We start from the raw sequence: 16326 nt of genomic DNA on the forward strand, positions 1-16326 counted from the left end.
TACCATTCCCCAGGGTCTCAAAGCCAGCATTCAGGCTGATATCCTTCCTCCTCTTGGCTGCTAAGAGGGCTATCCCACTGTGTTGGTTGCAGCGAGCTCCCCCGGACAGGGCCCTTTACTTGAAACTGGTTTCAGACATCCGGGAAATGGAGTCCCTGACGGCTAGGGTGCACGATGAGATGGTTAAATTCAATGCTGTCTGGGAAGTCTGGGACTCCTATATCTTGAACTCCCCCTGATCCCACGAATCTTTTCCTGAGGTGTATACTGTCTATGTTTGTATGCTACTGTATTATTGCAGATTTTCCTTTTGTCTTTGCAGTTATGTACTTTTTGATTGCTTGACTTGCTATCACATTGTTTTAATGTTTTTTGGTCTACTTTTGCTCTTTGGGGGCACCACTCCCGGTACTGATTTTTTTCTGTGCTATTATGATGTTTCTGTACTGTGCTTTATTTTTTGTGCAAATAAAAATATAATTAAAAAAAAAAAAGATCACTTGGCATTGTGGGCATTATGATGGATACTCACTTCAAGGTTCTGTATTATGACCCCATTAATTCGCAAGTCATGTACATTAAAGGTATGCATATCATTTTCTTTTACTGCATGGAAATCAAAAGTAGGTGCAATGTCATTCAGAAATTTGATGATTGCAAAATCTGTAAATAATATTGCATTTTTGCTGGCACAAACCTGAATTGATCTTATCTTCCAGAGATTTATTTTTTATTTTTTTTCTGGGTGCATTGTGAGGTAATGTACTAAAAGTAGTGAATTTACCATATTTAAGCTGTTGTGCAGCCCTCTGAGCATGTAGGGGGCCTCGCTATATATTGACTTTGTTGACCACCGCTGATTTATGTGCTGAAATGTTGGCTCCGGCAACTGAATAAGTGTTTCTAAAATGTAAAGAGTGGGAGTTAATGGGATTTTTTTCATGATTTCCTTGTGTGATGCTTTTTGGAGTGTGTTTTCCAACTGTTTGTCAATGTATTTTTACAGCTGCATCAGTTTGTGTATATTCCTTCATGAGCTTGCTGTAAAAATGTGATTATGTGATTGTTCATTTGACCTGGCAATGTAAGTTTTAACTTTTTTTTTCTTTGTACATTAAAGAGGTTGTAAACCTCAAAACCTGTAAGACAAAGGCATGCACAATGAGCTAGTATGGGTCGCATACTAGCACATTATGAAATACTTACCTTAGAACAAAGTCCTCCAGTGGTGCCCACATACTGCTGAGACAGCTGACATCTTCCCCGGTGTTTCTTCTGGGTTTGCGGGTGTCCGTCTGCACCTCCCCCAAGGCATCAGCAATGCGGCCCCGGAAGCCGGAAATGACATCATCTTCCACTGCCGCCCTCTCCACTGTTTGCTTTTTGTCCCTCGCCGGTATCCCTGGAGGAACCGGCAGTGGAAGGTGACGTCATCTCTGGAAGTTGAGTGCACCTGCTCAGCGTCATATCCAGAGGTTGTCTTTAAGTTCCGGTTCACACTTGTGCGGCTGCGGAGATCGCATGTAATTCGGAGCGCACTGCTCTTTCATTACATGCAATCTCATGTGCGGTGCGAATTTCAGCCATACACTTTGTATGGCTGAATTCGCACTGCATCCGCACCAAAGACGCACAGGTGGCCTTTTTTGAGCCGCATCAAAATCGGATCGCACAGTGGTTCACACTTGTGCGATCCGATTCTGTGCGTACTTGCAGATCGCACTGCGATATGCAATCAAACTGGGTGTGTCATTAACTTTTAATTGACACCTCCTGCGTATCGCATATGGCAGTGTGAACTGCCAGATGTGCGGATGCAATGCGGGAACACGTTGCATATTGGCAGCGTTCCCGCATCGCACAAGTGTGAACCGAGCCTAAGAAATAGATATATGAGTGCTGCTAGCATTGCTGCAGAGGTTGAAGGGGTGGGGGGTCGACCTGTCAGCGCTCAGACAATACGCCGCACACTGCATCAAATTGGACTGCATGGCTGTCGTTCCAGAAGGAAGCCTCTTATAAAGATGATGCACAAGAAAGCCTACAAACAGTTTGCTGAAGACAAGCAGACTAAGGACATGGATTACTGGAACCATGCCCTGTGGTGTGATCAGACCAAGATAAACTTATTTGGTTCAAATGGTGTCAAGAGTGCGTGTCAGCAACTAGGTGAAGAGTACAAAGACAAGGGTGTCTTGCCTACAGTCAAGCTGCCGGCACTTGGGAGCCACAGTTCATTGAGGGAACCATGAATGCCAACATGTACTGTGACAAGTTGAAGCAAAGCATGATCCCCTCCCTTCGGAGACTGGGCCATAGGGCAGTATTCCAACATGATAACGACCCCTAATACACTGCCTTGATAAAGAAGCCGAGGGTAAAGGTGATGGACTAGCCAGACATGTCTCCAGACCTAAACCCTATTGAGCATCTGTAGGTCACCCTCAAATGGAAGATGGAGGAGCGCAAGGTCTCTAACATCCACCAGCTGCATGATGTCATCATGAAGGATTGGAAGAGAACCCCAGTGGCAACCTGTGAAGCTCTGGTGAACTCCATGCCCAAGAGGGTTAAGGCAGTGCTGGAAAATAATGGTGGCCACACACAATATTGACACTTTGGGCCCAATTTGGACATTTTCCTTTAGGGGTGTACTCACTTTTGTTGCCAGTGGTTTAGACATTAATGGCTGTGTGTTGAGTTATTTTGAGGGGACAGCAAATTTACACTGTTATACAAGCTGTACACTCACTACTTTACATTGTAGCAAAGTGTCATTTCTTCAGTGTTGTCACATGAAAAGATATAATAAAATATTAATAAAAATTTGAGGGGTGTACTCACTTTTGTGAGATACTGTATATATGAATTACTGTTATCATGCACCAATCATTTTCCGGTGTGGCGCCTCTTGCCTCATTTAAAGTCCCAACCTTCCTCATTATGATATTTCAGATATAGGGATGGAGGCACATGACCTCACAGTGTTATGGCTTAATTTAAAGTCCCATAAACCCCTTCCTTTTACCTACCTTTTTTTTTTCTTTAGTTGAACATCAGCTTTAAAGGGATTTGCAATGTGTTAGGGTAAAATATGAGTATTCAGCCTCTTCTTTTTTTCCAGGTATGCCAGTTTCTGATTTATTTATTGTTAATTATATCATTTTAGGTATTGTTTTAAATTCTGTAGGAAACATAACAATGAAAAAAAAAACAACAAAACAAAGCCTTCACACTAGGTTACATTAGGTATTACTGTAATTAGATTTGAGCACACTGAAAAAATGTTACAATTTACAACAGGGTATTTTATTGCCACAAAATTTTGTTTTGTAGGCTGCAGAATGGCTATTTGTTCTCTTGGTAGGAACAGCAGAAGTATAGAAAATTGAATGACCTCTACATTCTATAGCAAATGAATGGCATGGTTGTCATTGCCATTCACTCCCAGCGCATACATTGTACCTTTGAAACACTGGATTCCTTTCTGCTTTTTTTTCTGTGCAAAATAGGCAATACAACTTTACCAAGTTTCAAAGAAATGCATAGAAGCCTCTATCCAGTCCTTTAAAAAAATAGGATAGCTATATATTTACATAGTTGGTAAGGTTGCATAAAGACTCCAGTCCATGAGCTTCAACCTGTGTGGGTGTCTGTGTGTGGGTGTGTACCTATGTCTCCACTATGTCCTATATCCCTGTATATTGTGTTTGCAACAATGCCCATTCAAAAGTTTTTTTTTTTTTAATTATCGACATTCCCCTCTAAAACCACCAATTGTGGAAGAGAGTACAACATCGTTACTGATCTAATAGTAAAGAACCCTCTACTCAGTTTAAGGTTAAACCACCAATTTCAGGGTCTTGTTAAAATGGGAGTAAACTCCCATGCATGAATTGTACCTTTAGGTAAGCCTATAATAAGGCTTACCTATAGGTACTGTATATAACCCCTAAACGTGCAGCATTTAGGAGATATTTACTGTAGATGCACCCGGTGATGTCAGCGTCCTGTAAGTCCTGTGTCGTAAACGGCGGCTCCTGCGCGCATGCACAGGAGTGACGTCATTGTGGCCATGGTCACTCACACAGTCACAGTCCGCAAACCCAGAAGGAAGACCAGGTGAAGATGGAAGCGACTTCTGCTTTGACAGCATGCTGCTGGAGGCAGGGGCTTAACTACGGGAGTTGCAATTGCAACCAGCCCCATGCTCCCCTGTACACCTGGATAGGAGGGGTGGCGGGGGCAGCATGTAGAGAAATCACTGTCCTCCTTTTTCCTCCTGTAGCTGCAGGAGGAAAATGGAGAAGATTTTCAGTTCACTTGTGTTCTGCTGTCTCTGGGCCCCTGTGTGTTCCCCCACCCCCCCCCCCCCCCCCACTGTGCTCCCTCCCCTCTCCTTCTGGCTGCTGCAGGGGATGTGTCACAATAGAGAACCAGGAAGGGATCAGTAAATATGTAATTTACCAGCTCCTTCCTTTTCTGATTGGACAGAGTCATAGTCAGTGACATTGTGAAAAAATATAAAATGATAAAAAGTAATACAATTGAATTACCAAAAATTAAAGACTACTGACACCAGTGGGTGAACTTCCAGGATTGCAAAGGTCACACTTGTGACTGGGCCCTGGCATTCCACCAATGTGGGGAGGCCCCAAGATGGCAGGAAGGGGGCCCACCACAGAACTCATAATAAAGGGCCCCGCAAGGAGAGTAAAGGGCCCCAGGATCAGTAGGAAGAGCCCCAGGCTTGAAAGGAAGGGCCCCGACCAGAGGTCCAGGGGGCTTTTCATGGTTTCTTGCACTGGGGCCCTGAAGGTTCTAGTTACGCCTCTGGATGGAGGGCTTGGTTCTAAGCTAAGTTTCACATAACGTGCTAGTATGCTATGCATACTAGCACATTATGACATTGCCTTGCAGGTTAAAAAAAAAAAAAGCCAGCAGTTTACTACTGCTTCAAGTGACCTGAGACTGAATAATTTTCTCCCTATGCTGGAATCACCATTTAGTGATGTTTATATTGTGATCATATTCCCTCTTAACCCCTTTCCACCGATGTAGCACTTATATGCGGCCTCATGAAAGAAGGTTTTTTTCCATGGGGCCGCATATATGCATATCTTTCTTTGTGCTAGGAGCGAGCCGCACAGCACAGAGACCAGGCTCTCACTGAGAGCCCCAAGCCCTGTATGGATGATTGGGACCTGGATCTCCCAATTTCAGGTCACCTGATCACTGTGGTAGCCTCTGATTGGCTACCACAGTGTAGTGTGAAAAATTGCGTAGGAAAATTGACTTTAATGGCACAACACAACCTTACACAAGGCTACAATGAGTTAGAAAATATACATTTTATTACAATACCATTTTAAAAACAATTAGTTACCAACAGGGGTGGGTGCCCAACACAGTGGCCACGTGTCCGATATTGGGGTACGGTCAGCCCGACATGTTTCGCGCCACTTCTGCGCTTCTTCAGGAGCTCAGTACCATACATACAATTTTTAAAAACTAGTGAGAACCCGGGGGTTCCTGTATTTTCCCAAGGTTTGTTTATACAAATACTGATAGTTTTTCATAAGCGTATTAAATCAATCTCTGAGTCACAATCGTCTACCCAGAGTTCCAATAGTATATGTATTTAACCACTTAAGCCCCGGAAGATTTTACCCCCATTCCGACCAGGGGGTATTTTGCGATTCGGCACTGCGTGACTTTAACGGACAATTGCGCGGTCGTGCGACGCTGTACCTAAACGAATTTGGCGTCCTTTTTTTTCCACAGAGCTTTCTTTTGGTGGTATTTGATCACCTGTGCGATTTTTTGATCACGCGCTATAAACAAAAAAAGAGCGTCAATTTTGCAAAAATAGCAATATTTTTCACATTTTTTTATATGAAATTCCCAAAAAAAAAATGTAAAAATCAAAATTTTTTAACTTTTTCGGCCAATTTGTTTTATGCTACCTATGTTTGGTAAAAGAAATCGCAAAAAGGGTATTTTGATTGGTTTGCGCAAAAGTTATCGCGTTTACTAACAAAGGGAAAGATTTTTGTCATTTTTGTTGTTTTTTTTTTTTAACGTGTAATGGCGGCGATCTGCGATTTTTTTTGCGGTACTGCGACATTGGGGCGGACAGATCGGACCCTTGACTGACATTTTTGACACTTTTGGGGTTACAAGTGACATTTCTACAGTAATCAGTGCTATATATATGCACTGTTACTGTAAAAATACACTGGTAGTGAAGGGGTTAACTTTATTTGGGAGGGAGGGGCTGTTTGTGTCCCTAGGGGCGTGCTTTCTACTGTGATTGGCTGTGGCTTCAGCTGTAAGGACACTGATCAACTGATCTACATACTAGATCCGAGTGATCAGTGTCTTAACAGCAAGGAGAATGACAGGTGGCTTGTTTACACAAGCTGCCTGACATTCTCCCTCTCCCCCGCCGATCGCCGAGTGACCGGCGGACATCGGGTCCGCCGGTCACACGCGCGGGGGGGTCCGTGACCACGCGGGAGCGCGCCTCTGGGGGCGCGCGCTCGCTCCCTAGACCCTCACAAGCTAGTGACGTAGCCCTATGTCACTTTGCCTGTGAGGGGCTGACTGCCGACGTAGATCGGCGTTAGGCAGTCGGCAAGTGGTTAAAAGCTTACACCAGTCCTCATTTGAAAGATGTAATCACAAAGGATGTGTTTCCCAACCTGGTATATTGCCTAAGTGGCGCGAAACATGTCGGGCTGACCATACCCCAATATCAAACCACCTGCCACTGTGTTGGGTGCCCACCCTTGTTGGTATATAGGAAGTCCCTGGCCAAGGGACCCAGGTTTACAATAGTTTTCTGGGCAATTGTATCCAATACTTAGGACACTGGTCCCCTTTGGTTATTAGGGCTCTTTCACGTGTTGCTCAGCGGGGATCGATCCGCGATCCCCGCTGAGCCGGGCGGATGACAGCCCCGTCTCCGCTTGCAGAGCGGAGAGGGAGGTGTCTCAGCACCCGCTGCTCTCTATGGGGGATCGGATGAGAGCGGACCGCTTGTCCGCTCTCATCAGATCCGCTCCGCTCCGATTACTGAACGGATGGAAAAATAGGGTTTCCATCCGTCCAGATTTCAGCACAGGATTGGATGCGGATGGCAGCGGGTGTCAGTGGAGGTGTCTCCGCTGACACCCGCTGCCCCATAGAGCTGCATGGAGGATCCGATCAGATCCGCCTAAAAAACTGACAGGCGGATCTGATCGGACCGCCCGTGTGAAAGAGCCCTTAATGTTTTTTATTTGTATTGTAAGCAATTGTTTTGAAAAGGTATTGTAATAAAATGTATATTTATTAACGCATTGTAGCCTTGTATAAGGTTGTGTTGTGCCATTTTCCTTCGCAGTTTTTGACACTAGTCTGATTTAGAATGAGGCACAGATATATGTCAGTGTCCACAGTGTCACTCTGTGGTGACAATTAGGCTTCATGCACACAGGGCATTTTTACAGCTGCTTTTAGAAGCTTCAGACGTTTTTTTTTTGCAGCTTAAAAACGCCCCTCCATGTCATTCCATGGCCTCATGCACACACAGGCTTTTAGGAGCTGTAAGTGGCATGGGCGTTTTCAACCTATAAAAAAAATCCAGGGTCAGTGCGTTCTGGAGCAGCAGCTGTAAAAACGCCTGACGCTGTTAAAGACTGCTAAAGGCTGCATACAGTGTTAGGCCACGTCAGACGTTTTTAAGCTGTAGTAGTTGGATTTGAGGTTGGAAAATAGAAGAGGGCAGAGAAAGGCTGCTAAACATTAACGCTGCTAAATGTGGCTGAAACGTGCATTAACTCCAATACAAAACACTTCTAAAAGCATGTTTTTACAGCTGTTTTTTCCTGGCTTCAGAACTTGCTTTGCAGCTCGTTTTTTCAAACGCCCCATGTGCATGAGGCCTTAAATAGATACTATGGATACCACAGTGATCAGTCACTGTGAAGCCCCGCCCGAGTGTTTCTCTTTCTGTGAATGGAGAGGAAATATAGAATGTACAGTATCTCACAAAAGTGAGTACACCCCTCACATTTTTGTAAATATTTTATTATATCTTTTCATGTGACAACACTGAAGAAATGACACTTTGCTACAATGTAAAGTGGTGAGTGTACAGCCTGTATAACAGTGTAAATTTGCTGTCCCCTCAAAATAACTCAACACACAGCCATTAACGTCTAAACCGCTGGCAACAAAAGTGAGTACACCCCTAAGTGAAAATGTCCAATTGGGCCCAAAGTGTCAATATTTTGTGTGGCCACCATTATTTTCCAGCACTGCCTTAACCCTCTGGAGCATGGAGTTCACCGGAGCTTCACAGGTTGCCACTGGAGTCCTCTTCCACTCCTCCATGACAAAATCACGGAGTTGGTGGATGTTAGAGACCTTGCGCTCCTCCACCTTCCATTTGAAGATGCCCCACAGATGCTCAATAGGGTTTAGGTCTGGAGACATGCGTGGCCAGTCCATCACCTTTACCCTCAGCTTCTTTAGCAAGGCAGTGGTCGTCTTGGAGGTGTGTTTGAGGTCAATATCATGTTGGAACACTGCCCTGTGGCCCAGTCTGCGAACGGAGGGGATCATGCTCTGCTTCAGTATGTCACAGTACATGTTGGCATTCATGGTTCCCTCAATGAACTGTAGCTCCCCAGTGCCGGCAGCACTCATGCAGCCCCAGACCATGACACTCCCATCACCATGCTTGATTGTAAGCAAGACACACTTGTCTTTGTACTCCTCACCTGGTTGCTGCCACACACGCTTGACACCATCTGAACCAAAGAAGTTTATCTTGGTCTCATCAGACCACAGGACATGGTTCCAGTAATCCATGTCCTTAGTCTGCTTGTCTTCAGCAAACCGTTTGCAGGCTTTCTTGTGCATCATCTTTAGAAGAGGCTTCCTTCTGAGATGACAGCCATGCAGACCAATTTGATGCAGTGTGCAGCGTATGGTCTGAGCACTGACAGGCTGACCCCCCACCCCTTCAACTTTTGTAGCAATGCTGGCAGCACAAATATTATTATTATTACTATTATTATTATTATGTGAGATACTGTATCTTTCTCTTTCCTTGCAGAGAGGAAAAAAAGTGTTTGTAGATATTTTTTTTTCAACTAATTTGGGCCAGTTTTCCTTTGATAATATAAAAAAAAAGAAAATAATAATAATAATAAAATAAGGAGATATCCATAACCATTTACTACCAAATGAAAGCCCAATTTGTCCTGAAAAAAACAGCAAGGCATAATCCACCTGAATGCACAAAGTAGTTGTGATATGTACGATTTTACTAATACATGTCAAAATTGCTAAATTGTGCATTTAGATTTATTTTACCTTTAGGCGTGAAGGGGTTAAGCATCTCTCCTCCAGGGAGAATAGGTTTAATGTTTGTAGTCGCTCCTCATAACTAAGGTCCTCCAGTCCCCTTATTAGCTTTGTTGCCCTTCTCTGGACTCTCTCCAGTCCAAGGATATCCTTGGTGACCAGAACTGAATAGCATACTTAAGATGTGGCTGAACCTGAATGGTGTAAAGTGGTAGAATTATCATTTTATCTCTTGAGTAGATATAACGATTTTTAATGCATGCTAATAGTCTGCTAACTTTGCTTTCTGGAGCTTGGCACTGAATATTATTGCTGAGCCTGTGATCTACTAGGACACCCAGATCCTTTTCCATCCTTACTTCCCCCAAAGGTTCCCCTAGTGAATAACTTGCATTCACATTTTTAGCCCACAAGTGCATTACTTGCCATTTATTAATATTAAACCTAATTTACATGTAGTTGGCCACCTCTGTATTTTACTGAGGACTTCCCGTAAACTTGCTTTATCCTATTAAAACAGAACATGTCTAAACAGCTGCACTCCGATGAAATTCACATTTAGTGGGATAGATAAAAATCCATAGAGTATAAGGAATAAGTCCTGCGAGCGACCCTGAGGCTCTAAATGGATCAGTTATTTGCCGCAGACACTCCACTTCTCATAATAGTGTGCTTAATTGAAATAAATATATAGTGTTGCGCAAATAAAAAATTAAATAAATTTGTTCTTAAATTATTAAAAACCCAAAATATTTATATGTGACATAATATTAAAGTGCCAATAGTGCTAATAAAGTGGTAAATATAATATAATATAATATAATACTCATAGAAAAGAGAAAATATATAGATATAAAAGTCCAGTGTGCAAAGTGCAAAAAGCCAATAAACAAAGTCCAAAATGTAATTCTACCTTTTATTTTTTATTTATACACTGTCCCTTTAGAAATTTTTTTTTTTTTGATCACTAAACATATCTTGTAATAGAAATAAGCAGGACAGGGTCTCTTTAATGTGAGATCTGGGGTCAAAAAAGCCCTAAGATCTCACATCTACACTTAAATGCAAAAAAAAAAAATATATATTTTTTTTTCTGCAAAATGGGCCCTTTAAGGCCATTGGGAGGACATCGCTCCGGTCTTTCAAGGCCGTAGAGTCGAGTGGGGGCCATCTTGCCCTCACTCGCACCTCTACCGCCGCCCATAAAGGTGATCCCACAGCGAATGCACCGCTGGGACTACTTTGTAATAAAAGAGGACCGCCAGCCGTGTTGAAAAATACTATTTGCTGCCATAACCCCGGTATTTAACATCAAAGTACCGACGTGAAAACACAATTGCTTTTAAGTGTAGATGTGAGGTTTTTTTGATCCCAGATCTCACATTAAAGAGATGTTTACATTCCTTGTAATAGTTATAAAATTGGTATATATTTGTGTAAAAAAAAAAAAATAATAGGTAAAATATCCCCCCCCCCCCACTGAGCTCGTGCGCAGAAGCGATTGCGTACGCAAGTCGCGCCTACATATGTAAATGATGTTCAAACCACACGTGAGGTATCGCCGCGATCGTAAGAGTGAGAGAAATAATTCTAGCCCTAGACCTTCTCTGCAACTCTAAACTTGTAACCTGTACAAATTTTTACGGAGATTTTTAGGTACCAATGTTTGTCACCATTCCACGAGCATGCGCAATTTTGAAGCATGACGTGTTAGGTATCAATTTACTCAGCGTAACATTCTCTTTCACATTATAGAAAAAAATTGGGCTAACTTTAATGTTTTTATATTTTTTAATTTAAAAAAGTAATTTTTTTCCCCCAAAAAACTGTACTTGTACGACCGCTGCGCAAATACAATGTGACATAAAGTTTTGCAATGATCTCCATTTTATTCTCTAGGGTCTCTGCTAAAAAAAAAATAATAATATAATGTTTGGGGGTTCTAAGTAATTTGCAAGCAAAAAATACTGATTTTAACTTGTAAACGACAAGTATCAGAAATAGGCTTGGTCCTTAAGCACTGACACAAGTGCGAAATGCGTCAGTGGATTTTGTTACTGTACCTCTGCTATGCTGTATGGATTTTATCTATCCTAATAAATGTGAATTGCAGCAGTGAGGCTGTCCAGACATTTTCTGTTTTCACATGTTATGCATGCAGAGCCAGCACCCTCTTTCTGTGCTCAGACAAGGCTGATTGGAGGAGCTTTCACCTTGAGCAGTCTTTTTTCACTGTTTTTTTCACTCTGTTGCTTTATCCTGTTCACCAAACACTGAGATTGAACTATTTATGCCAACCTCTATATGATTTATGAACAGGTTAGAAATAATTGGTAACAGGACAGAGCCCTGGGGCACCTCGCTCACAACTCCAGACCATTCTGGGTACACATTATTTATCATCACCCTTTGGACACACCCCTGTAACCAGTTTTCTATTCAGGTACATAAATCACCCATGCCAACAGACCTTAGTTTGTAAATTGAACGTGTATGGGGGGCTGTATTGAATGCATTGATATCCAGATACACCTCATGCACAGGCCTTCCTTTATCCAGATGACAGTCCACTTCCTCTTAGAATGGTAAAGGGTAGTTATGGTTGCCATGATTCTTAATAAAGTGCTGATTACTAATAATGATACTATTTACTAAAAAAAGTTTTGAATATGGTCCCTTATCATCCCCTCCAATTGTTTACATACTATTGATGTTAGGCTGACCAGTCTGTAATTTCCAGGTATATATCCCACCACCTTCCTAAATACTGGTATGACGTTAGCTTTTTGCCAATCAACGGGTACCATTCCAGTCTGGAAGCTCAATGGAAAATGTGCTGAGTCCGGTCTGAGTGGAACGCACACAGAAGTGTTTTGAAATGCACATCGCTGTGCTGAATACCGGAACGATTCATAAGGCTTCCAGGATTCCTCCATCCATAAGCAGCATTACTTAACAATGTTTGAACCATCTGCCATATTGTAAGTGTAACTCTTTCTATGTTTTAATAAATCAAGAATGTACTATACCATTGGAGTCTTTTTGTTTTACATATTCTGAGTGATGGTCATTGGGAAAATACAGGCAGCATCATCCCCATTCTTACCAGCCCAAGCTTGTTAGACCCCTATGCAGTATTGCTTAGGGGTTCACAATGTCTGGTAAGTGGATTCACATTGGGGTGTGAAATTGCATGAAATCACAAATTGTCATGGATTTTTCTGAACTAGGAGCACTTTTCACAGACTTTCACTGCATAAATAATGCTTGTTTGTTTTTTGGACTTTACAATTTTTTCCTAATTTTTTCTTGTTTTGGGAATCTAATGCCACCATATTTTGCCCAAACTGGTTGTATGGGAATATGGATTCACTTTGTTAGGTGATAAGAATTATTAATAGTATTCCACGGGGCGATGACTAATTGATTTTTTTACATTTTTTCATTTACTATTGAGATGTGTGTTTAGTAGTACACGTATATATATCTCACACATTTTGGTGTGGCTTAGGATATATGTGTGTAATACTACACTTATATATTTATATACAGTATATATATATATATATATATATATATATATATACCTATATCATACGCATTTGTTCATTTTCACTGTTTTTGCACTGTGGTATTGGTTTTATTTGATTTGAGTCACTTAGGGCCTAATTCATTGTACCTCCAACGCTGATTTTGTTCTATTTTACCTCCATTTTGACTATTTTTAGGTGCAAATGCAATTCACTATAACACCATCAGAAACGTTATGAGCAGTGTCAAATTCATTAAGATCAAATAACGTCAGGACTGGACAGTCCAGCTAAAAGGTGGACAAATTTTTTAAAAATCACAAAATATGGCAGGAAAAAAATAAAAGTTGCGTGGGAAAGATGTGCTATATTATTTTGATCTAAACTGCTTTTAAACTGTGTGAAAAAGTTAAGTAGACAAAAAGATATTAATAAAAGTGTAAAATGCAAAAATAGCTCCAGAATCAATTTCTGGCAGATAGCCCATGTGCGCATGCTCCATACCAAAAATTAGGCTGAAAATAACGTTTTTGAAAACGTTAGTGGGAGTTATAGTGAATTTGCGGCAAATACCGCCGCAAATTCGCGGTAAAACGGCGATATTCCGGCGCTAATGAGAGAAATGCACATATCTTTTTTTTTGCACATATCTATGTATGTCTATATATATATATATATATATATATATATATATATATATATATATATATATATGAATCTCAAAATATATATATATATATATATCTATACATATATATATATGTGTGTGTGTGTGTGTGTGTGTGTGTATATATATATATATATATATATACACACACACACACACACACACACACACATATATATATAGATGCCCAAAAAATAATTATATGTATTTATATATGTTTTATTTATTGATTTGCCTATGTGTATATATATATATATATATATATATATATGAAAAGCAACACTAATACGGCTTCTCCCCAAAAATGAAACATTGTATATGTGTGAAATTAATATATTTTTGGGTTGGTTAGATATAGAAAGTAACAATAATATATGGGTTTTTGCATATGCATGCATATATATATATATATATATATATATATATATATATATATATATATATATATATATATATATGCAAAAAAACAATATATTATTGTTACTTCCTATATCTAACCAACCCAAAAATATATTAATTTCACACATACAATTTCATTTTTTGGGAGAAGCCCTATTAGTGTTGCTTTTCATATATAACAACAGACATTTGTAGGTAGTTCAGGGATTCGAACACCCAAATACACTGTTGCAAGGCAGCTGTGCTAACCACTTAACTACCTGAGGCTACCTGAGGCTAATTAAATTATGTATGAATATGTTTGTATATATATATATATATATATATATATATATATCTATATATCTATATATCTATATATATAGATATATAGATATATAGATATATATTCTATTTAGACCCAATTCAAGCTCAAATAATTTTTATTTATTACAATTTTTTGATGGGCTAATCAAATCAAACTACATTAATTTTTAAGGTGCCAGTGCATGTATGTTTGGTATAAAGATAACAAAAAATAAAAATTAAAAAAAAAAAACCTCAGAGACCACAATTCCCAAATAATTATCCTAGTTTAGTGAAACTGTATAAAATCAACAAATTTTTAAAAATAATCCTGCATGCTGGAAATTATATATAGGTGTTTAAAACATTTATTTCTGTGAAAAAATCGTATTTTAAATATAAATTGATAGGCTAAGAAACTATCAGTGGCATATATTATGAAATAAATGTAACATAGTGATTATGTTTGTGTAAATTGTGTTTTGGAAAATGTTGCAAATATGTATTGAGCTTGATTAAATAAACTGACCAAAATATCCAAGTGGTTAGCACATCTGCCATGCAACACTGTATTTGGGTGTTCAGATCCCTGAACTACCTACAACTGTCTGTTGTTATATATGACAAGCAACACTAATATGGCTTCTCCCCAAAAATAAAACATTGTATATGTGTGAAATTAATATATTTGTTGGTTGAGTGGGGAGCCATATTAGTGTTGCTTCCTATATAGAGCCACATTACACTCTGAAAAATAGCAGTGTTTGAGCTTGTAAATCTGAGGATTTGCAAATTGATTGAACCTATGCAGTGGAACACCAGAACTCAGAATTCAACAACCCCCCCCCAAAAAAAAAAAAAAAAAAAAAAAATATATATATATATATATATATATATATATAATACTGCATCAAGTCAACACACATAAGAAACGCTTTCAATAATCTCAGCATGAGCACAAAGTGGCTTTTTCATTTAGACTAATGGGCCATACACACTATAAGATTTTCTGAAGACTTTTTCCTTTAGATTTACCAAAACCAGATAATATGAGGTCAAACCTAAACACTTTCAATTTGTATGTCTTTATGTACTCTATACATGTTTTTTTTTATTTTCATGCCTCTGTGTAGCTGTATGTTCTACTGATTTGATGGTATTTAAATAGAAAGGCAGGCTCATGCAAACAATAAACATAAAAGTATGTTGGGTATGTTTTATGCTTAATACTAAGGTGTCTACAACTTATACTTATTTTTCTTGACTTTTGGATATTGTAAGCTCTATCTATCCATCATATATTGTATATTTGCACTGTAATTTGAATAAAAATTACTTGATTTGGGAGTTTGGGGGGGGGGGGGACATTTCATATTTCACATGCCTGCTTGAGTGATTACTGATGTTTTATACATGTTCAATAAAGCTTATTCATTTGTACACAGCTCCTTTTTTTTGTTTTCTTTTCTTCATATTTGTCTGGATGTAATTCAGATATCTTTTTGTCTATTAAATGTAATCCATTTCTTGTATTTTCTGTATGTGTACAATGGCAGTACAGTATGTACATGGGTAGGGTTTCTCCCTGTACTCCAGCGAAGTGTGTATGGGTGTGTGGGGTGTGTGTGTGTGTGTGTGTGTGTGGGGGTGTGTGTGTGTGGGTGTGTGTGTGTGTGTGTGGGGGGGGGGAGGAGTGTGGGGGGTGGGGTGGGGGGGAGTGTGTGTGTGTGTGTGGGGGGGGGGGGAGTGTGTGTGTGTGTGGGGGGGAGGAGTGTGTGTGTGTGTGGGGGAGTGTGTTTGTGGGGGGGGAGGAGTGTGTGTGTGGAGGGGGATTGTGTGTGTGTGGGGGGGAGTGTGTGTGTGGGGGGGGGGGTGTGGGGGGGGGAGGAGCGTGTGTGTGTGGGGGGGGGGGAGTGTGTGTGTGGGGTGGAGGAGTGTGTGTGGGGGGGAGGAGTGTGTGTGTGTGGTGGGAGGAGTGTGTGTGTGTGTGTGTGGGGGGGAGGAGTGTGTGTGTGGGGGGAGGAGTGTGTGTGTGGGGGGGAGTGTGTGTGTGTGTGTGTGTGGGGGGGTGTGTTTGTGTGTGTGTGG

The sequence above is a fragment of the Pelophylax lessonae genome (assembly GCF_965119305.1).
Source record: "Pelophylax lessonae genome assembly, chromosome: 2".
NCBI classification, from domain to species: Eukaryota; Metazoa; Chordata; class Amphibia; order Anura; family Ranidae; genus Pelophylax; species Pelophylax lessonae.